Here is a 24090-nt window from a genome sequence, read left to right as displayed (position 1 = left end):
CAGAGGGTTAACAACTGCAATCAGCATATTACCTCTGTAATATTGGCACTATTGCTGTTGCTAAAATTATCTAGCTATCGATACCTGCTAATTAGTGCTAACATACAATTAATTAAGACTAAAATTTTATGCAACGGAAATACTGGAGCGCAGACTTCTTGGAAGGTCTGTTAATACAATTTACCACACAATAAGCCATATTCATTCAATCATTCAGTCATTCATTTTCTATACCCACTTACTCCAATCAAGTGTCACAGGGGTGATATCCCAGCAGTCATAGGGTGTGAGGCAGAGTACCCTGGATGGGATGCCAGTCTGTAATAGGGCATAATAAGCTATATTATCTCAGATAGTTATAGTTTGTCTCAGAAAGGGCAACAGCAGCTAGCAGCAACTGCTGGTGGGGCAGTGGACCTGGCACATCAGCTGTCACAGTGACCGTGCCTCTAATTATTCATATGTTTATGGCTTAACATTGATTAAAGGGATAAATCACATAATCCTCCTGTCCCCCAATACAGTTATCATGAATGAGGAAAACATAACCTTTTTACATATATATATATATATATATATATATATATATATATATATATATATATATATGTGCGCCAGTATGTAAACATGTTTATTTCTACTCTGAAGTTGGAGATTTTAACATGATGTCATTATATGGGAATTGGCTGTCTTTTGGAGCCAGCCTCAAGTGGCCATTCAAGGAAATGCAGTGTTTGACACTTCCATGTTGGCTTAATTTTTCAGCACCGGAGCAAGAAAACAGACAATTTACAGAATTTATAGACAGAACCTGAATGCATGGTTACAGGCAGGTTAAAATGTGCATAAGTGCAAATCTATGCAATCTAACCACTATGTTCCAAATCCAAAGATTTGTCAAAATGCCCTGAAAAATGGCTGCACTGCACATCATGCTCCGATTTATTAAGAGACTAACATTAGCGTGAGAGTTCCGGGTGCAGTGCATTCAGCCATATTTTCCTGAAAATCTGTTTTTAACACACTCAGCACTGGTTTTGAGATGAGAGGATTCTGCTACTGTAAAGTTTTTATGGATGATAAAACCCCGTGTTTTTTTTTCCCCCTTCCATTTTCCTGCATTGTCAAAACAAAAAGTAACACATTTGGCACATCAGTGAAAGCCATCCATTCACTGACTGCTCTGCCATACACCATTTCCATGGATGAAATGATTCCCAGGAGAGAGAAAATACATCTGGATGCCAACCAACAGCACTTATGTGCTCTGCCTTGTTCCTTACAGGATATTTATATGCTGTTCGCAATGTTTCTGTTCACTCCTCACATTAAGCGATTGCTTTGGTTGCAAGAAATCACTTTTTTAAATATTTTATTCATTTATTTATTATAAATATTGAAGAAAGATCGGGATTATTTTAAGTACAAATGATCACTTTTACAGCCAGTTTTTTTAGTCATACAATGGATACACAAACATTTCCAAATCATTGAATATGTCTTTAGTTACATCAGTCACGAAGAGGTAATACAAACAGCATAGTGCTCTGTTGTAAATGTGCAAAAAAAACAGTGAGTGAGACGAGTGAGGGAAGCCACCAAGACACAAATACAATTCTGAAGCAGTTATAGGCATATGTTATTGTAAGAGGAGAAACTGCAAAGTTTGGCTTTATCTTTTACTTACATCACCAGTCATTTTCATTGTGCATTTTCCAGCTCAGTGTCACGTGTTTTTTTGTCCTCCCATCACGAAATGATTCAAATTTTTGTGACTTTTTTTTTTCAACTCACAAAAGTTAAAGTTGCTCCAATTTCAGCAAAAAATGATGCAAATTATTGGTTGAAATAAAAACGATCAACAAAATGGAATCGTTTTGACTGTGTTGAATGCTTTGTCTTCAAAGTAAAGGTCAAACAAGGTCAACATCCATTGAATTCTATGACATGTGACATATGTTACCCTGTAACATGATAACTAAGCATGACAGATGGTGCAAACTATTCCTTTTTAGAACCCTATTAACCCAAACAATAATTTGCATAAATTTTTACTTAAATTGGAGCAACTTTAATATTTGACCCCTGTACAAACTGAAATTGACCTTTGTCAGCATTTTTGCTGTTTTGACCCCATAACTCCAGAATATTCTGTCATAGATAGTCCAAACTATACCTTTTTGGAATCATTATGATCAGACAAGTAATGTGATATATTTTTCAATATGATTGGATCATTTTTAAAGTTTGACCTCTGTGTAATTCTTCATTGACCCCTACCTGGCTACAGCTACCACCCTGGGATGGCTATCATATATTTTTTTGTAGTTCATGATACACTGAGGCTGGATTCTAAGTGTCATTTTTTTCCCCTTAAGTGGTACCGAAAACCTGCTTGGCTCATGGACTAAAACAATAACCTCCCCGTGCAGCCATCACGAAATGAATTAGAATGAATTTGTACTGCCATGACAAAACTTTTGCACTTTTCATGACAATATGACAAACTAATAGATAAATGTATATTTCGTGCTGCTGAATCACGACGATCCGTGAGACTGGGTTGGGATTTTCTCACAATAGAGCAAATCTAGGTTGGTATGACATCATGATGCCATGATTGTCCTGGATGTTGAAAATAGTCTTTCGCACATGTTCATGAATGAATGAATGAATTTATTCGGCACACAGAACAACAACACAAACAATAACACACTCATAAACCGAACAACGTACAATAAATCCATGTAGCCAAAATGTTGAAGGCAGAAGCAAAGCTTATAGATACCCTCCCCTTATACCATAAAAAATAAAGAAAGTAAAGGATGTATACATATACATATGAGGAAATTTATGGTTTTGATGATACTGGCCATTTCTCACATTATTATTTAGCAAATATGTCATGACATCATAACGTTGAAAGCTCAGTGAGGATACTCGCGGATTTTCTGTATGTTATCAAGGCTAGTGAGGGAAGAGCATACACCAATTTTCTTTCAACAGATTTATTTTTTCCGACCTTGTTGCCCATTTTGACTGGATTCTTTATTACAAGAAAACATATCAAATCTAGGCTTTTGTGTTTCCCTTGTATCTCCTACCAATCTGTAGGTGAACTTTCACATCTAAAAATTCTTCTCTTTCCTACTCCACCATGAAGTTGTATCAATGGTGATGCAACACACAAAAGTTGCACAATGTAGTTTTGCCAATCACAGCTACAGAAGCCTGTAACGCCTTCAGAGTTGTCATGGGTGTCTGCCCTCGCTTGTGTCCTATTTTATGGTCACAGTCAGGGCCGCTGCTAAGGTTTTGGAGGCCCTAAGCATAACTGGTCAGGGAGCCCCCCCCACCCCTATACGAGAGAACCCCCCCCCCCACACACACACACACACACACACACGCACACACACACAAAAGTTCTACTCAAACCGTTACTATTTATTAAAGCATTTAAGTTTAGCGTTTAAAGCTACATCAAATCAGCAAAGCCAATGCAACCTAGCTTAAGCAGCACCACTGAACATTAAGTAATCAAAACAATTTAAACCTTTAACACATACTTACCAGCAAGGGATGCACGGGCATCATCTTTTTGTTTCTTTTTCCTCCGTTTTTCAGCTCCAGACTCCTGCTGTCGCTTCATTGTTTAATTGTGGCATAGTGGCAACTTGTCGTCTCGTGTCAGAATTGAATGTGGGCTAGCAGCGCTACTTCAGTTAGGCGCAGGGTTGCCAGATTGGGTGTTTTCCCATCCAATTGGTTTGTTTAGGGTAAAAATATGGCACTGGACAAGTTTTTTGTATAGAACTGCCACACACATTTTAAAAATCAGTTCAAATTGCGCAGGATTTAGTGCCTCCATGCATTTTTGAGCATTTATTGGACTGGAAATCGTCACATCTGGCAACCCTGGTTAGGCGACACAGCGAACAGAGAAAGACGCAAACAGGGCTGTACCATTTCAGGGAATTGGGATGGGGGTGGATGGAGGCTTTATATTAGGCAAAAAAAAAAAAAACTGTTAATTTGCTCCAATTAAGTAATGGGGTAGGGGCCTGCACAATGTTTAAAGACAAAAACGATGGGCCTATTCATAAATAATTCATATTGATTTTGAAATGTAATAATCAGTGTTGCCACAGTTATTTTGAAAAAGTAATCCAATTACTGATTACTGATTACTCCTTGAAAAAGTAAGTTAGTTACTTTACTGATTACTCAATTGTAAAAGTAACTAAGTTAGTTTACTAGTTACTTTTTTAGTTACTTTCCCCAGCTGCCAACAACAACCCTCTGCCACCTCAACATGACAATGATACCTGTTTTGCCAAAACTCACTTTATAGTCACGCTTTCTTGACTTCAATGAAAATAAATACTTGTTTTATAAAAAGTAAAATAATCTTTCTTGACCTCATATTTAACTGTTGACAGCACTGTAACAGTAAAACTTGCAATTTCTAACCTACATTGTTTATAAATGTAACTATTAAATTCTAACATTTTTCTAACATTTAAATTCTCTATAAACATTTTACTTGTCAAAATTATTACTATTTTAAGTAGTATTAGTAGTTGAAGTAAAAAAACGGCTTCAAAACTGGACCTTTAATCTAGGGGTGTTGTGGGGGGCACATCCCTGCCCCACGCCCCCATTCCATCTGGATTCGCCCCTGCTTTGGTGTTTGAGCACAAAGAATGGATAACATTTATTTATGCAGAAAACATGACCAGATTTACAGGTAAGAAAGTTTTATTGTGTTTTCACATCATGTGGTCCTCAGAAAGAGAGTTCAGGTGCATTTGAGTGGAAAATAGTATTAGTTGTTGACACGTCGCGGAGGATCAGCTGTTTTTAACGAGACGATACGGAGCGGCTCAGCTCAGAATTCTAAATAAAGGAGAAAAAAGCATAAAAATGACTTTGTAAAGCTCAGTGCAGGTGTGCTGTTTTCACCGCACTTTAAGAGGTGAGGACGAGTCGTATCTGATGAAAAGCTCACAGCTCGCTTAAAGTGGGCAGTTCAGTCGAACCCCGACCTCCTGCCCACAGACCAAGTTTAATGCTGCTGTCGACCCACAATGCAAAAATAATAGTAACGCACAGTGACTTGGAGAAGTAACTTTAATCTGATTACTCATTTGGAAAGATTAATGCGTTAGATTACTCGTTACAAAAAAAAGTGGTTAGATTACTGGCATCACTGGTAATAATGTAATAATTTCAACACATTTTTCAGTCAATTGGAGGCCCTGCAAACTAGTGCAACATGGTTGGTGCCCCACGCAGGCTGCGTAGTCAGCTTATGCCAAACGGCGGCGCTGGTCATAGTTTTTGCGAAATACCTACGCCAGTCATATCTACCATACAGTACCATACATTTTTCTTAATGGTTGATAGAAATAAAGTCAAATGTATGTTCAGTGACTTGGAAATGATCATGTATCTATCCTCTGAATAGTCTAAAGGAAACAAGCTGTAAAGGTGACAATTTGTGTTAACAATAATAGAAATATTTAGTTTGTCCAATTACTTATGGTCTATGAAAAAGGAGGGGCTGTTTGTTAAAAAAAAATGCTGTAATTCCTAAATGGTTAACCCTCTGTGGTCTGAGGGCATTTTTTGAACAGTTCACTCGCCTGGCATAAATGTTTTATTATTGCTGTTAACAGCTCTCCCTGCATCCCACAATCAAGTTTTATGTCTTCTTTTTTTTTCAGGACAACCTGTGCTATCAGAATACATATGTTTTTGTTGTGTTTTATAAGTGTTATAAAGGTTTACAATCAAAAATAGGCAAGGAAAAAATAAAGCAAAAAATAATTTTCAACTCAACTCAACTTCAACTTTTTTTTTATATAGCGCCAAATCACAACAAACAGTTGCCCCAAGGCGCTTTATATTGTAAGGCAAGGCCATACAATAATTATGAAAAACCCCAACGGTCAAAACGACCCCCTGTGAGCAAGCACTTGGCAACAGTGGGAAGGAAAAACTCCCTCTTAACAGGAAGAAACCTCCAGCAGAACCAGGCTCAGGGAGGGGCAGTCTTCTGCTGAGACTGGTTGGGGCTGAGGGAAAGAACCAGGAAAAAGACATGCTGTGGAGGGGGGCAGAGAATTTTCCACACACATTTATTCAAAACACACAGCAAACTATAATAAACAACTGTTTTGACACTATATAAAGGTAATTTGAGGTCTTGTGTGAAAGAATGAACAACAAAAAGGTTCAAACAATAAACACAAATGCACATTTTGAACAATATATACAAAATGGTCTATGCGTTTTGTTGTCTATTGATATGGTAAACAGTGCTTTACGCAGAGAAAGCAACAGAGTTATCCAGTAACATTCACATGCAAACTAGTGGAGCAATGCTGATAGTTACACACTCTTTGTTTGAGCATGTGAGATTGTCATCAGAGGCTCTCCGTGTGTTCCTGCTTTCAGTGATCGCTGTGCGTAATGGTGCAGGGCACACTGAGTATGTACTAATAGTATGTACTCATTGGAGCACCCAGGGGGCTATTCAAACGGGCCAACTAGTAACACATCACTCCTGAAAACGATCTTTCGCTTTTCACGAGGTAAATCTGCCCTACGATTGGATTTTGGAAAACCATGTGACGGTGAACCAATTCCGACTGGACACACATTGCGCACATCATCACACAGCTTCTATGAGGAGTACAAAGATGGCCGATGGCTGGCTCGAAAGTCCGCAGATTTAACTTTTCAGCAAAGAAAACGTAAGTTTCTATCTCATATCATTAATAAGTTACTTATAATTTAGTAAAGCTTGGTCTTAGCCATCGTATTAGACGGTGTCGACCCCAGAGGGTTAATGTGACACCCAGGATGAAACTTAAAAGTCTTCACTCCAAGCAGTCCTTGGTAGTTTCATTTCAACTTTCATTATTGATTTTCCTGTTGACTTTTCCTATTCCCATTGACTTTCTTATGCAAAACATGTTACTTCACACACAGAGTGATCGCTTTGTGTTGGCATGCACGTGCAACGCATGCACACTCTGGTGTACCTACACAAATCAATAAGATCCAGTCAACCTCCTGCCATGTTCTGATATAAGAGTAAATGTGGCGCCGTGTTCCCCATCGTGATAGTGATGGGTAGCGCTGCACCTGCTGGTGCACACGCCTCATTTCTTAGCTCCTGCTCTGGGGCTAAACCGGGCTGGTTGGCTCGGAGGCAGTGACAGAGGGGAGCACCGGAATCATAGGCTCCTCCATCACCTAGTTTACCTCTCAGCGTCTATCTGGCGACTTCTCGGTCTGAATAATGATGTGCCGCTCCCTCCCTCTGATTGCGCTCCTCACACTGTAACCTGCTGACAGGCCACACATCTCTTCCGTGTTTTCCTCTCCATTCGTTCTGTGCCTCCTGCCTTCACCGGACACTTCTGCTCGACGTTAATGGAAGGCTTTACTTTCAAGATGGGAAATGCACAATATTTCTACTTTTTTTGGTGTCTTGACACAAACTGTGCACACAGTCTACTCAGACATGCCTGTATATTACAAAATCTTACACCATTCTCTTTAGCCCAATCGCCCCCTCCAGTCCGGTTGTAGGAAACATAGCCTGCTTTTGAGCTTCGTTCTTGGCTCATTCTTAATTCATCAGTCATTATTTGTAAGAGGCATGGTGTAGGAGTTTGATTCTATTCCCGGTGTGCGGCAGAGTCCAGCAGATTTGTCACTGATAGCTCTATTCTGAGTCACGAAGTATTCTGAAGAACTCGATTCCCATCATTCCTTGGGGCAACAGTAGAAAATTCACATCCAAATTCCCTGAGGTGAATGACCACTGAGTAATACCATACTTGTAGCTGCTTATTGGTGCACGCACATGTTCTGCTGAGTTCTTGTGAAAAGATGTATATTCATCTGAAGAGAAGATTTCCAGTGGGATCATGCCAATTTTTATCTTTAGTAATTGATGTATAATAGCACATTGCTTAAGAATAAACAAAAACAAATTTAACAGCCCCTTTCGGCTAAGCCCCTGCAAAGCAGTAGCATGGATTTATATATGTTATAATTTGTTTCAGTTGTAGTTTGTTGCTTAGTAAATAGTTTGTTTGGTTGATACTTTATTTCAAGAATCATACAAAAGGTTTCCATGTTACAGCCAAATATACAAAGGTTTCACACACACTGTCATACTAGAATAGATACACTTTCTGACTGGGGGTATAAAAAAGCTTCCTACCCTTTTTTGCCTGAGATGTTGGCAAAAAAAAAAAAAAAAAAAATAGCAATGACATGGCCGCTCTCATCACATTAGCCACACTCTCACGAGCGCCACTAGCTTAGCTTATGGCAAGCTAAAAGTGGACACTCTCGTTATGGCCGAACAACTGTCCAGTTTCTGGGTATTCTGTGTTAGTATGCGCCCGCGGCCAATGTGCTTGATGAATTCCTGCGCAAAAAGTAGTTTCTAGATAATTGTGATACATTCCTGTGAGATAATGAGTATATCTCATCCAAATAATTCTAAATTGACCAGTAATAAAATTATAAAGATAACCAAAGTTTTAAGAGTGGCCGTAATAAATATTTAAGAAACCTAAAGTTTATGAGCAACTTCACCTGTTATTGCTCAAGTACATTGTAAACATTGACACGATGGAGTTTGATGCGGAAGAGTTCAGAAGAGTTCAGAAAGATACGATTGGTACAGTTGGCGATGTAAGACTTGGGTGTTAACTTCATGTTAAAGTCAGAACAAGAAGCTGCACTGAAAGAGATCTATATGGGAAGAGACACATTCTGCATGTTGTTGCGGAAAACAAGAGCGGTACGCTGAGCAGGGTGGCGAAAGTAGTCCGGTGAGCTCAGTCTGTGGGGGAGCTATGCCACAATGCCAAAATAGCAGAGATGTCGGTCCAATGAGAGCGGCACTCTGAGCAGGGTGCACATTAGCTTTTAGCTTAGCTAAAAGAAGCTAGGCTTCTTATCACAGTGCTTCCATTTTCCTCTAAGTCATTTAAGATTTTGGCACCAGTGCACTACTTGTGAGCATTGTGAAGCTATCATGTCTGCCGCTGGATGAGTAAATAGCTAAAAAGCCCGAAACAAACTTTATACTTCTAGCTGTACTGGAAAGCCTCATCTGAAACTTACCAATGCCACTGTATTCACAGTAATAAAAGCCTTTTTTCTTTTTTTTTTTTCTCAAATGTTAAGTCTGCGAAGTAATGACATCACAGTCTCTTGACAACTGCTTGGCTGCATGGTTCTACAAAAACTGTTGCGAGGGGATAAAATAGCACCTTCACAATAGCTTCATTAGCTTCCTACTTGAGCCAAAACTGCAACATCACTGGGAAAATCACTGAAAATCTGATCATGTGGAAAGTTGTAATTATTTTCTAGGTAACTGCAGAATTTGCGGCAGCTAGCATGAAAGGAAGATTACATTACATTGTTGAAAGTGCCGCTATTCAAGATGTGTGCTGGAGTCCTGTGCTTAACGTCTGCCCTGCTTTCAGTTTTGTGTTAAACAGGATTATAACTGTGTGAATATAGCTAAAAGAAGCTAGGCATCTGATCACAGTGCTTCCATTTTCTTCTAAGTCACTCAAGATTTTGGCACCAGTGCGCTACTTGTGACCACTGTGAAGCTATCATGTCTGCCGGTGGATGAGTAAATAGCTAAAAAGCCAGAAACTATATTTCTAGCTGCACTGGAAAGTCTCGTCTGAAACTTACCAATGCCACTGTATTCACAGTAAGAAAAGCTTTTTTTCTCAAATGTGACGTCTGCGAAGTAATGACATCACAGTCTCTTGACAACTGCTTGGCTGGTTCTACAAAAACTGTTGCTAGGGGATAAAATAACACCTTCACAATAGCTTCATTAGCTTCCTACTTGAGCCAAACCCGCGACATCAATGAGAAAATTGCTAAAAATCTGTTCATGTGGAAAGTTGTAATTATTTTCTAGGTAGCTAACTGCGGAATTTGCGGCAGCTAGCATGAAAGGAAGATGTTACAATGTTGAAAGTGCCGCTATTCGAGATGTATGCTGGAGGCCCTGCTTTCAGTTTTGTGCTAAACATGATTAGAACTGTTTGAATAAAGTTGGCTTGTTTCTGAGTGCAGCACATCATAATTTTTCACAGTGTTATTGGTTTAAATTAGGGCTGTCAGTCGATTAAAACAATTAATTGCAACATCTTGTGATTTGCTGCTATATAAATAAATTTAATTGAATTAACACAATTTATAGCACATTTTTAGCTGTTCTAAATATATTATAAAGAGATATTTTTATCTATGTGGGAGTGCATTTTAGGTTCCATATATACAACTGTTGGATGTGATGTGAATTATTTCAAGCAGACCCTCGTTCTCCATAATGTTCTTCAATTTGAAAGCTGGAACCATCCATTTTTGGTCCATTCACACTCTGATGATTTGCCCAGCCTTTGCTGGGAGACAGTGAAAAATTACTCACTATTAACCAGCACCAAAGGCCGCCAGATTCTACAGGAGTCAGTTGGCCAACGCTGATATTCGTCGTGGTCCTGGAAAAAATTGCAAAATGCTTAAAATCTATGACGTTCATGCTAGTAGTACACTGTTATGATTTCATTCACCTCTGCCGTCCTCCCCTGACCAACATCAGAGGCTTGACTGGATGCACCACCAACTCTGGTTCCCTTCGGCATGAAGAAATATGTAGAAATACAAAGAAATGTGAAGGAATGTGTAGAACCCCTCTCAACAACGCACCAGTAGAAGTGACACAATTGCAGATTGAGTTTATACAGTGAGGAAAATAAGTATTTGAACACCCTGCGATTTTGCAAGTTCTCCCACTTAGAAATCATGGAGGTGTCAGAAATTTTCATCTTAGGTGCATGTCCACTGTGAGAGACATAATCTAAACAAACAAACAAACAAAAAAAAAAAATCTGGAAATCACAATGTATGATTTTTTTAAAATAATTTATTTGTATGTTACTGCTGCAAATAAGTATTTGAACACCTGTGAAAATCAATCAATCAATCAATTTTATTTATATAGCGCCAAATCACAACAAACAGTTGCCCCAAGGCGCTTTATATTGTAAGGCAAGGCCATACAATAATTACGTAAAAACCCCAACTGTCAAAACAACCCCCTGTGAGCAAGCACTTGGCGACAGTGGGAAGGAAAAACTCCCTTTTAACAGGAAGAAACCTCCAGCAGAACCAGGCTCAGGGAGGGGCAGTCTTCTGCTGGGACTGGTTGGGGCTGAGGGGAGAGAATCAAGAAAAAGACATGCTGTGGAGGGGAGCAGAGATCAATCACTAATAATTAAATGCAGAGTGGTGCATACAGAGCAAAAAGAGAAAGAAACACTCAGTGCATCATGGGAACCCCCCAGCAGTCTAAGTCTATAGCAGCATAACTAAGGGATGGTTCAGGTTCACCTGATCCAGCCCTAACTATAAGCTTTAGCAAAAAGGAAAGTTTTAAGCCTAATCTTAAAAGTAGAGAGGGTGTCTGTCTCCCTGATCTGAATTGGGAGCTGGTTCCACAGGAGAGGAGCCTGAAAGCTGAAGGCTCTGCCTCCCATTCTACTCTTACAAACCCCTAGGAACTACAAGTAAGCCTGCAGTCAGAGAGAAGCGCTCTATTGGGGTGATATGGTACTATGAGGTCCCTAAAATCAATGTTAATATTTGGTACAGTAGCCTTTGTTTGCAATTACAGAGGTCAAATGTTTCCTGTAGTTTTTCACCAGGTTTGCACACACTGCAGCAGGGATTTTGGTCCACTCCTCCATACAGATCTTCTCCAAATCTTTCAGGTTTGGAGTTTCAGCTCCCTCCAAGGATTTTCTAATGAGTTCAGGTCTGGAGACTGTCCAGGCCACTCCAGGACCTTGAAGTGCTTCTTACGGAGCCCCTCCTTAGTTGCCCTGGCTGTGTGTTTGGGGTCAATGTCATGCTGGAAGACCCAGCCATGACCCATTTTCAATGCTCTTACTGAGGGAAGGAGGTTGTTTGCCAAAATCTCGCAATACATGACCCCATCCATCCTCCCTTCAATACAGTGCAGTCGTCCTGTCCCCTTTGCAGAAGAGCACCCCCAGAGTATGATGTTTCCACCCCCATGCTTCACAATTGGGATGGTTTTCTTGGGGTTGTTCTCATCCTCTAAACATGGTAAGTGGAGTTGATTCCAAAAAGCTCTATTCTGGTCTCATCTGACCACATGACCTTCTCCCATGCCTCCCCTGGATCATCCAGATGGTCACTGGTGAACTTCAAACGGGCCTGGACATGTGCTGGCTTGAGCAGGGGGATCTTGCTGCCCTGCAGGATTTTAAACCATGACAGCATCATGTGTTACTAATTAATCTTTGTGACTGTGGTCCCAGCTCTCTTCAGGTCATTGACCAAGTCCTCCTGTGTAGTTCTGAGCTTTCTCAGAATCATCCTTACCCCACATAGTGAGGTCTTGCATGGAATCCCAGACCGAGGGAGACTGACCGTTATCTTGTGTTTCTTCCATTTTCTAATAAATAATCATAACAGTTGTTGTCTTCTACCAAGCTGCTTGCCTGTTGTCCCGTAGTCCATCCCAGCCTTGTGCAGGTCTACAGTTTTGTCCCTGGTGTCCTTAGACAGCTCTTTGGTCTTGGTTGTGGTGGACAAGTTGGAGTGTGATTGATTGAGTGTGTGAACAGGTGTCTTTTATACAGGTAACAAGTTCAAACAGGTGCAATTAATACACGTAAAGAGTGCAGAATAAGAGGGCTTCTTAAAGAAAAATAAACAGGTCTGTGTGAGCCAGAATTCTTGCTGGTTGGTAGGTGTTCAAATACTTATTTGCAGCAGTAGCATACAAATAAATTATTTTAAAAAAATCATACATTGTGATTTCCGGATTTTTTTTTTTTTTTTTTTTTTGATTATGTCTCTCACAGTGGACATGCACCTAAGATGAAAATTTCAGACCCCTCCATGATTTCTAAGTGGGAGAACTTGCAAAATCGCAGGGTGTTCAAATACTTACTTTCCTCACTGTATAGGCAATGTGACAAGACATCTCAAATGTTGATGGGACAATCAGCTCCACAGAGCTACACTACTGCACCGAGGAGTGTGCTACAAATGTGCCCACCCTCCAATGGCAGAATGAAACTACATCCTGTGTAAGTCAGTAAACCGTCACCAGACATTGAGTACAAAAGTGCCCTCTGCTAGGCTATGTCAACCTGCATTGGAGACGGGAAGTTTGGATCCCTGGAGCACACCTTCTCCAGCATTTCGGAGAGATTTTTGAATCTGCTATGTGAGCCGCATCACCCGTATCACATCATGTGTGAATGGGCCCTGCTGGAAGTTTGCTGCAAGTAGAGTTGTCCAGGCATCTCCATTTTAAACTATCCAGTGCAGTCTGCCTTTGGTAAGGGGAAGGAGGGCGCTTTGTCTCAGCTGTGTGCTGGGCCAGCAAGTGATATCTGAGACTCGGCGTACTCAGATGGTAACTCAGTTCACATCGACAGCAAATGCAAAGAACTTCTATCTTGTCGAGAGAACCTTCTGGTAGGGCTGTGAAGCTGAACTTGCCATTGAATAGAATGTTTTCTTGATTCATTTCACTGAAAAAAGAGAATAGTTGAACCAACTTAAATGAATTGTTTCAATTGGTAACATCTAAATTGTTGAAGTTGTTTTGAACTTAAGTTAATAAGTTAGATCAATTCCAACTTAGAAAGTTAGCAAGTTCGAGTTGTACCCTACTAGATTTTGTAAGTTAGTGTTGATCTAAGTTAATAACTTAAGTTCAAACAACTTAATTAAATGGACTGCATTTATATAGCGCTTTTCCATCTGCATCAGACGCTCAAAGCGCTTTACAATCATGCCTCACATTCACCCCAATGTCAGGGTGCTGCCATACAAGGCGCTCACTACACACTGGGAGCAATAGGGGATTAAAGGCCTTGCCCAAGGGCCCTTAGTGATTTTCCAGTCAGGCGGGGATTTGAGCCCATGATCTTCTGGACTCAAGCCCAACACCTTGGGCTTGAGTCCCAAGGTGTTCACTAATTAATTTAGATGTTACCAACTGAAACAACTTTTTTAAGTTGGTTTGTTTTTCAGTGTTCTAGGGATGTCCCAGTCACTTTTTCCGCCACAGTCCTGACACTTAGGGTCATTTGATATCATCTGCTAATACTGAATCCCAATCCGATACTTGTATTTTCCTCAATATTACACTTGTAGGGCACTACAGAATGCAAGCATGCTTCCAACTTTAACATGCATATTAAAGTCCATCTATTAAATGCTGTATACTCTCTTCCACGCATTAAGAAAAAGCCCACCTTCATCTCAGGTGTTTGTTAATGTTTGTATCAATTTTTGTTAATGATGTAAACCAGCCCAGTCTCATGTTTTCTTTTGTTTTTTCGTCCTCCCGTCACAAAATGAGTCAAATTTTCGTGACTTTTTTTAAGTCACTATTACTAACCTTACTCCTACCCCCAACCCTAAACATAACCACCCCCGATCCCCCCCCCCCCCCCCCGCTTCACTTTTAATTTCATGCAGCCATCAAAGAATGAATTAGAATGAATTTGTGGTGCCGTGATGAAAATGAGGCTCTTTTTGTCACAATATCATGAATCAATAGATTAATGTATATTTTGTGCTGCTGAATCACGACTTGCGATGAGACTGGGTTGAGTAAACATATTTTTTAATGTCACATTAATTGCACTTTGTGCATAATTGTTGTATTACAACTAGGAAACTACATTATTATTATTGTTACACTCTAAGAAATAAAACGTTGAATTTAATTGATAAAGTTAAGGAAAGTTTTTCCACATAATATTGCCAATTAAGTGCAAAACAATATTGTATTCGAAATTAATTAAATCTAATGAAACATTATTACTTAAATCCCTAAAATTAACAATTGCAAGTACATTGAAAATAATAGTATTAATTACATTTAAAATGCCTGTGTTTCATTTCTTAGGGTGTATTATGCAGAGGTTGGATGAAGTCACTGTCAAATCATTCTCAAGTCATCAATCTGCAAGTCCCAAGTCAAGTCAAGTCAGCTTGCAAACAATTGGTGTTCATTATGACTTGAGACTTGACTTGGAACTTGCTGATTCATGACTTGAGAGTGACTTGATGGTGACTTCGTCCCACCTCTGGTATTATGATTATTATTAAATAGATAGATAGATAGATAGATAGATAGATAGATAGATAGATAGATAGATAGATAGATAGATAGATAGATAGATAGATAGATAGATAGATAGATAGATAGATAGATAGATAGATAGATAGATAGATAGATAGATAGATAGATAGATAGATAGATAGATAGATAGATAGATAGATAGATAGATAGATAGATAGATAGATAGATAGAGATAGGATGCGGAGTGAAAACTGCAACAGAATGTTGCTGCTATTACATTGACACCATGTAACATGTATGATATTTGGGCTGAACTATGTAAAGGTTTAGTACACCATAGTAGAACCATTCATGGGTTCATCAGTTATTTTAATTTATCCGTGTCAAACCCATCTGGCAGAATATTCAATCTTTCATTAATGCTTTACAGTATCTTGTTAATTATTCAAAAGGATCAAAATTGCTGCTTTTATTGTTGCTGTAGTCAATTTAGTTTTTCATGAGATAATGTAGCAATGAAGCTGCACTCACACTTCTTGATTGATTAAACAGACGTTTATGTCTTTAACGCTACGTTATTAAATTCATTTGATAAATTGCAATCCGAGTTTCATATTTCATTTGATTTTCAACTCATTTATTGACCTCAGAGCAAAGCTGACACTCCAGATTCAGCAATCTTGATGAGTAATGATGCACCACAGATTCATATTAAATTCAGAAAAAAAAAAAAAAAACCTTTCTGTAGCTTTCATTTGCTGGAGATCATTGGATCATTTGTCGACCAAATCTGTTTTTCTAGCTTCATTTTTAAACGTTTGTCCTCCTCCACCTACCGAGGCAAAGTGAATGAGGCTTTCTGAGTGTACTGTATAATAAATACAATATGACCCCAGGGCATCGCACAACAAACAACCTCTGCCAGGAAGCAGCACAGCCAGCTTTTCTCTAACAACACATCACTAAATCTTCATTTTGTAATTGAGCCAATGACTAATCCTGTTTTGAAGCATATCAATTTGATTTTGCTCCTCACCTCCAGCACTTTCATATAGCAGATGAATGCCATCTCACACTCTTGGTGTCTTGGACTTTAAAGAAGTCACCATTTGGCTGATATTGATGTGCCCTTCATTTACACCTTTTTTCCTCACAAGCTTCAAATTTATGGCAACATGAACAAAAGTGCTGCATTCATCTTTTTTGTGGCTTCGAAGCAGCCGAATGGACAAATCGATGATGGTATGGATAAACTTTTATGCGTACCCTCGCACCTTTGTGAATCTGAAAGCTCAACCATTTGCGGGTATTGACAATTTATATAGTGCAAAGTTGTAATTGCGACACAAAGATTTACTTGCGTTTGTTTGCATGTGTTCCACTGTGCTAACAGACGGAAAATTCAAACAGCAGATCAGGCAAGAACACAGACTGTATATACAACCCCTGGCAAAAATTATGGAATCACCGGCCTCGGAGGATGTTCATTCAGTTGTTTAATTTTGTAGATAAAAAGCAGATCACAGACATGACACAAAACTAAAGTCATTTCAAATGGCAACTTTCTGGCTTTAAGAAACACTATAAGAAATCAAGAAAAAAAAAATTGTGGCAGTCAGTAACGGTTACTTTTTTAGACCAAGCAGAGGGAAAAAAATATGGACTCACTCAATTCTGAGGAATAAATTATGGAATCACCCTGTAAATTTTCATCCCCAAAACTAACACCTGCATCAAATCAGATCTGCTCATTAGTCTGCATCTAAAAAGGAGTGATCACACCTTGGAGAGCTGTTGCACCAAGTGAACTGACATGAATCATGGCTCCAACACGAGAGATGTCAATTGAAACAAAGGAGAGGATTATCAAACTCTTAAAAGAGGGTAAATCATCAAGCAATGTTGCAAAAGATGTTGGTTGTTCACAGTCAGCTGTGTCTAAACTCTGGCCCAAATACAAACAACATGGGAAGGTTGTTAAAGGCAAACATACTGGTAGACCAAGGAAGACATCAAAGCGTCAAGACAGAAAACTTAAAGCAATATGTCTCAAAAATCAAAAATGCACAACAAAACAAATGAGGAACAAATGGGAGGAAACTGGAGTCAACGTCTGTGACCGAACTGTAAGAAACCGCCTAAAGGAAATGGGATTTACATACAGAAAAGCTAAACGAAAGCCATCATTAACACCTAAACAGAAAAAAACAAGGTTACAATGGGCTAAGGAACAGCAATCGTGGACTGTGGATGACTGGATGAAAGTCATATTCAGTGATGAATCTTGAATCTGCATTGGGCAAGGTGATGATGCTGGAACTTTTGTTTGGTGCCGTTCCAATGAGATTTATAAAGATGACTGCCTGAAGAGAACATGTAAATTTCCAAAGTCACTGATGATATGGGGCTGCATGTCAGGTAAAGGCACTGGGGAGATGGCTGTCATTACATCATCAATAAATGCACAAGTTTACGTTGATATTTTGGACACTTTTCTTATCCCATCAATTGAAAGGATGTTTGGGGATGATGAAATCATTTTTCAAGATGATAATGCATCTTGCCATAGAGCAAAAACTGTGAAAACATTCCTTGCAAAAAGACACATAGGGTCAATGTCAACGCCTGCAAATAGTCCGGATCTTAATCCAATTGAAAATCTTTGGTGGAAGTCCATGACAAGGCTCCAACCTGCAAAGGTGATCTGATGACAGCAATCAGAGAAAGTTGGAGCCAGATTGATGAAGAGTACTGTTTGTCACTCATTAAGTCCATGCCTCAGAGACTGCAAGCTGTTATAAAAGCCAGAGGTGGTGCAACAAAATACTAGTGATGTGTTGGAGCGTTCTTTTGTTTTTCATGATTCCATAGTTTTTTCCTCAGAATTGAGTGATTCCATATTTTTTTCCCTCTGCTTGGTCTAAAAAGTAACCGTTACTGACTGCCACAATTTTTTTTCCTGATTTCTTATAGTGTTTCTTAAAGCCAGAAAGTTGCCATTTGAAATGACTTTAGTTTTGTGTCATGTCTGTGATCTGCTTTTTTTCTACAAAATTAAACAACTGAATGAACATCCTCCGAGGCTGGTGATTCCATATTTTTTGCCAGGGGTTGTACCAACAGAAATACCCATTGGTTGGAATACATTATGAAAAAGATAAAAATAACCAGAGAATGAACTCTTTGAAAAAGACTCTGCACATACTGGCCGTGGGTGCTGCCATTTTTTGTGTGTGTGTGTGTGTGTGTGTGTGTGTGTGTGTGTGTGTGTGTGTGTGTGTGTGTGTTATAATTTTTCAAGTGAGTTGAACAAAAAACACAAAAAGAACTTAGATAAAAATGCATGTAAGATCAAAGTACTTTTATTACGTATACGCCAAGGATGTAATTAAAATCACTGGCATTTAATTATGTCTGACTTCTAATCTGCTGCAGGTATTTTGACGAAATTGTCACCACAGATACATATTAAGCCATGGAAGACTCCATTAAAGAAATTCCATTAGGCCAGGAAATCACTTGAGTTGTATTTTCTTCTGTTTTTTCCGATTTGTTTTGTTAGTAAGAGATTCTTATGTTGGTATTTTGTTTTTTGTGCGTGCTGAATAAAACATTCATTCATTCATTCATTCATTCATTCATTCATTAAATTCTGGAGGTGATATGGATCTGAATCCAGATTCTGAATCAAGTTTGACTTTATATAGGGTTTGAAGGATTACTGTTACGTCAAAGCTACTACATGGATGTTGACGAGAATTTTAACACAGATACATACTAGGCCAAGGAAGACTCCATTAAATTTTGGAGGTGATCTGGATCCAGATTCTGGATCAAGATTCACCTTAGGGTTTGAAGGATTACTGTTAGCAATGTTACATCAAAGCTACTACACAGATGTTGATGAGATTTTCAACACAGATACATATTAAGCCAAGGAAGACTCCATTCAATTTTGGAGGTGATCTGGATCCAGATTCTGGATCACGATTCATTTTATATAGAGTTTGAAGGATTACTGTTAGCAGTATTGCGTCAAAGCTACTACACGGATGTTGATGAGATTTTCAACACAGACACATATTAGGCCGAGGAAGACTCCATTAAATTTTGGAGGTGATCTGGATCCAGATTCTGGATCAAGATTCACTTTATATAGGGTTTGAAGGATTACTTTTAGCAATGTTACGTCAAAGCTACTACACGGATGTTGACGAGATTTTCAACACAGACACATATTAGGCCGAGGAAGACTCCATTAAATTTTGGAGGTGATCTGGATCCAGATTCTGGATCAAGATTCACTTTATATAGGGTTTGAAGGATTACTGTTAGCAGTATTGCGTCAAAGCTACTACACGGATGTTGACGAGATTTTCAACACAGATACATATTAGGCCAAGGAAGACTCCATTAAATTTTGGAGGTGATCTGGATCCAGATTCTGGATCAAGATTTCACTCTATATAGGCTTTGAAGGATTACATCAAAACTACTTCACAGATTCTCAACAAATTTGTACCACAGACAGATATTAAGGCATGAAAGACTCCACTGAATTTTGGAGGTGATCCGGATCCGGATTGATGGACGTCAGAAATCTCTGATTGCACTTGTTTAAAAATGTATTTATTGCATTTCAGACGTCATCATCATGTTCACCATCACGTTCACTAAAACCCAGTGATCTTAACACACTCGGGGCGTGACCGGTGTCGCAGACCAAACAGTCCTTTAGCAGTAATGGTACTTGTAATAAGTGTAGCATATTCATAGCTTTGGAGGCCAGGCTGGGCGAATTGGAGACTCGGCTCCGCACCGTGGAAAATTCTACAGCTAGCCAGGCCCCTGTAGTCGGTGCGGACCAAGGTAGCTTAGCCGCCGTTAGTTTCCCTCTGGCAGATCCCGAGCAGCCAGGAAAGCAGGCCGACTGTGAGGAGGAAGCGTAGCCCTAAACAGAAGCCCCGTGTACACCGCCAACCCGTTCACATTTCTAACCATTTTTCCCTCCTCGGCGACACACCCGCCGAGGATCAAACTCTGGTTATTGGCGACTCTGTTTTTAGAAATGTGAAGTTAGCGACACCAGCAACCATAGTCAATTGTCTTCCGGGGGCCAGAGCAGGCGACACTGAAGGAAATTTGAAACTGCTGGCTAAGGCTAAGCGTAAATTTGGTAAGATTGTAATTCACGTCGGCAGTAATGACACCCGGTTACGCCAATCGGAGGTCACTAAAATTAACATTGAATCGGTGTGTAACTTTGCAAAAACAATGTCGGACTCTGTAGTTTTCTCTGGGCCCCTCCCCAATCTGGAGTGACATGTTTAGCTGCATGTTCTCCTTGAATTGCTGGCTGTCTGAGTGGTGTCCAAAAAATGAGGTGGGCTTCATAGATAATTGGCAAAGCTTCTGGGGAAAACCTGGTCTTGTTAGGAGAGACGGCATCCATCCCACTTTGGATGGAGCAGCTCTCATTTCTAGAAATCTGGCCAATTTTCTTAAATCCTCCAAACCGTGACTATCCAGGGTTGGGACCAGGAAGCAGAGTTGTAGTCTTACACACCTCTCTGCAGCTTCTCTCCCCCTGCCATCCCCTCATTACCCCATCCCTGTAGAGACGGTGCCTGCTCCCAGACCACCAATAACCAGCAAAAATCTATTTAAGCATAAAAATTCAAAAAGAAAAAATAATATAGCACCTTCAACTGCACCACAGACTAAAACAGTTAAATGTGGTCTATTAAACATTAGGTCTCTCTCTTCTAAGTCCGTTAGTAAATGATATAATAATTGATCAACATATTGATTTATTCTGCCTTACAGAAACCTGGTTACAGCAGGATAAATATGTTAGTTTAAATAAGTCAACACCCCCGAGTCACACTAACTGCCAGAATGCTCGTAGCACGGGCCGAGGCGGAGGATTAGCAGCAATCTTCCATTCCAGCTTATTAATTAATCAAAAACCCAGACAGAGCTTTAATTCATTTGAAAGCTTGACTCTTAGTCTTGTCCATCCAAATTGGAAGTCCCAAAAAACAGTTTTATTTGTTGTTATCTATCGTCCTCCTGGTCGTTACTGTGAGTTTCTCTGTGAATTTTCAGACCTTTTGTCTGACTTAGTGCTAAGCTCAGATAAGATAATTATAGTGGGCGATTTTAACATCCACACAGATGCTGAGAATGACAGCCTCAACACTGCATTTAATCTATTATTAGACTCAATTGGCTTTGCTCAAAATGAGTCCACCCACCACTTTAATCATATCTTAGATCTTGTTCTGACTTATGGTATGGAAATTGAAGACTTAACAGTATTCCCTGAAAACTCCCTTCTGTCTGATCATTTCTTAATAACATTTACATTTACTCTGATGGACTACCCAGCAGTGGGGAATAAGTTTCATTACACTAGAAGTCTTTCAGAAAGCGCTGTAACTAGGTTTAAGGATATGATTCCTTCTTTATGTTCTCTAATGCCATATACCAACACAGTGCAGAGTAGCTACCTAAACTCTGTAAGTGAGATGTCAATAGTTTTACATCCTCATTGAAGACAACTTTGGATGCTGTAGCTCCTCTGAAAAAGAGAGCTTTAAATCAGAAGTGCCTGACTCCGTGGTATAACTCACAAACTCGCAGCTTAAAGCAGATAACCCGTAAGTTGGAGAGGAAATGGCGTCTCACTAATTTAGAAGATCTTCACTCATGGCGCTATATAAATAAAATTGATTGATTGATTGATTGATTGAAATAAAGTGCATCCATGCAAGATAATTAAATTTTATTTAGCTGGGACTACATATATGTATTAGATGGAAATCCTGCCCATAACTGAATTGAGTTCATCCAATGAGTCATTTGTTAGAGTGTTACACTAAAAAAAAACGGACTCATTGGATTACATCCCATCTAATAAATATGTGTAGTCCCACCTAAATGAAATTACATTATCTCGCATGAATGTATTTTATTTGAGGTGTGGCTACATTTATTTATTAGATGACCATAACTGAATTGAGTTAATCCAAATAGCCATTTTCTGAGTGCAGATGTTTTTGCTGATTTTTCCCAACTTGGTATGTCAATGAGGTTTGAACCAGAAATGGCCCCTAAATAATCCACTTTGGCAATTCTAACCTGATCGGAGCCAAAAGTGGCACTCTCTTATGTGGGTTCCAGAGCGGCCCTGGCAATGTCAACCAGAGATCAATAAATTGTGGGAAGATCAAGGTCATTTGCGTCAACTGTCGGCCTGCCATAGCTGTGATTGTGTTCATGTCCATGGGTATTATTACATCCAGAACATTGACGCTTATGAACCACTGATGGGTGAGTTGGAAAAGCTACAAAAACTTCATGATGTTTCCCCAGTTACTAAAAAGACTATCTTAGAACACACAACGGGCAGATACTTACGCAAGTTATTTTCTCTTGTACCAACATTTCAATCTTTCTTCTTCTTTTGCATTTAAATGGAACTTGTAGCACACCACAGTTATTGTTGCCACTGGGTTCCAACCTGTTGTTTCTGGAAGCATGATTTTGTGGATAACAGACTGGCTGTTAAGCACCCCCACCCCCACCGTGTTTTTATGAATGACATTACCTGCAATTAGTTGGCTTCAAAAGAAAGAAAAAAAAAAAAACCTGATGCCATGCAACCATTAGTATGCACACAGAACATTGTGACTGGGGAGATCTAAATGTCCCCATGATTTGGATCATTGTTGGAATTTTGCTACATTCAAGCCAAGGTGCAACTCAGTCTTCTTTTTGTGTCAAAGCTGGTTCTTCACAAATGAGAATGGTTGTAAAAGAGAGATTTACAAGACAGTGAGATAAACAAAGAGAACATTGAAACAAATTTATTGCAGATCAATAGCAATTGGACATTGGGAGAAAGGGCAAAATTAGGTAATAGCGGCAAAGGCGAAACACTCAGACACAACTATTAACTCGTTTCCTTCTGCTTGACACAAGATCTGACAATGGATAGACTAAGACTGTTTAACAATGGAGGAAAAGAAGAGCAGATAAAGTAAATAGAAAAGATAAAGAGAACAATCCATTTGGAGGATAGCATCAGGCCTGGTGGATGCTGGCCAATAAGGAACAACGGGAGGAGAAACAGGAGAAAAGGATAATAATGCAATTAAATAAAGGCCAGGAGCAGTGGATGGGAGTATTGTTGGTGATCAGTGCATTCAATATATATGCATCCAACACACACACACAAACAGTTTTTTTTTTTTTCATTGTTTTCCTTCACCATAAGCTTTTTGTAACCTTAAAAGCTAAATGCAATTTCCCTGTCTGGGGATACAATGGGAAAAATTGTTGGATTTTACAGTCAAAAACTGCAATCCATGAAAAATAGCCACTTTCAGGCTTATATATAAAAAAAACAAAACAAAAACCACTCTTCTTAAACATGAACATCACTCACCGGTAACAGGAGACTGTGGCTGAGGGAGGTTAACACAACAGTAACTGAAGTCAAAATGTGCAGTCAGTTTATGAAGAGCCAAATTGGAATAACCAAGTCTCACACTTTTTTTATATTGGCAATAACAAATACAGAATATCAATCAATCAATTTTATTTATATAGCACCAAATCACAACAAACAGTTGCCCCAAGGCTCTTTACATTGTAAGGCAAGGCCATACAATAATTACGTAAAAACCCCAACGGTCAAAACGACCCCCTGTGAGCAAGCATTTGGCGACAGTGGGAAGGAAAAACTCCCTTTTAACAGGAAGAAACCTCCAGCAGAACCAGGCTCAGGGAGGGGCAGTCTTCTGCTGGGACTGGCTGGGGCTGAGGGAGAGAACCAGGAAAAAGACATGCTGTGGAGGGGAGCAGAGATCAGTCACTAATGATTA

The 24090-nt window shown here is 39.4% G+C and overlaps 1 protein-coding gene and 1 long non-coding RNA gene across 2 annotated transcripts in view; both read left to right on the top strand.

The window, feature by feature from the left end:
- The window catches only part of LOC117512653 (cadherin-4-like), a 990586-nt gene that overhangs the window by 628092 nt on the left and 338404 nt on the right, over positions 1–24090 (top strand). The gene's annotated exons all lie outside the window — the stretch shown is intronic.
- Positions 636–23276, top strand: LOC117512658. Its single transcript, XR_004561353.1, has 4 exons — positions 636–647; positions 13645–13750; positions 15524–15528; positions 23265–23276. It is a non-coding gene; the product is annotated as an uncharacterized LOC117512658 (long non-coding RNA).

This window comes from Thalassophryne amazonica, chromosome 6 (genome assembly GCF_902500255.1).
Source record: "Thalassophryne amazonica chromosome 6, fThaAma1.1, whole genome shotgun sequence".
In the NCBI taxonomy this organism is placed as follows: domain Eukaryota; kingdom Metazoa; phylum Chordata; class Actinopteri; order Batrachoidiformes; family Batrachoididae; genus Thalassophryne; species Thalassophryne amazonica.
The sequence above is the reverse complement of the archived record's forward strand: the minus strand, read 5'-3'. Positions and strand labels throughout refer to the sequence as shown.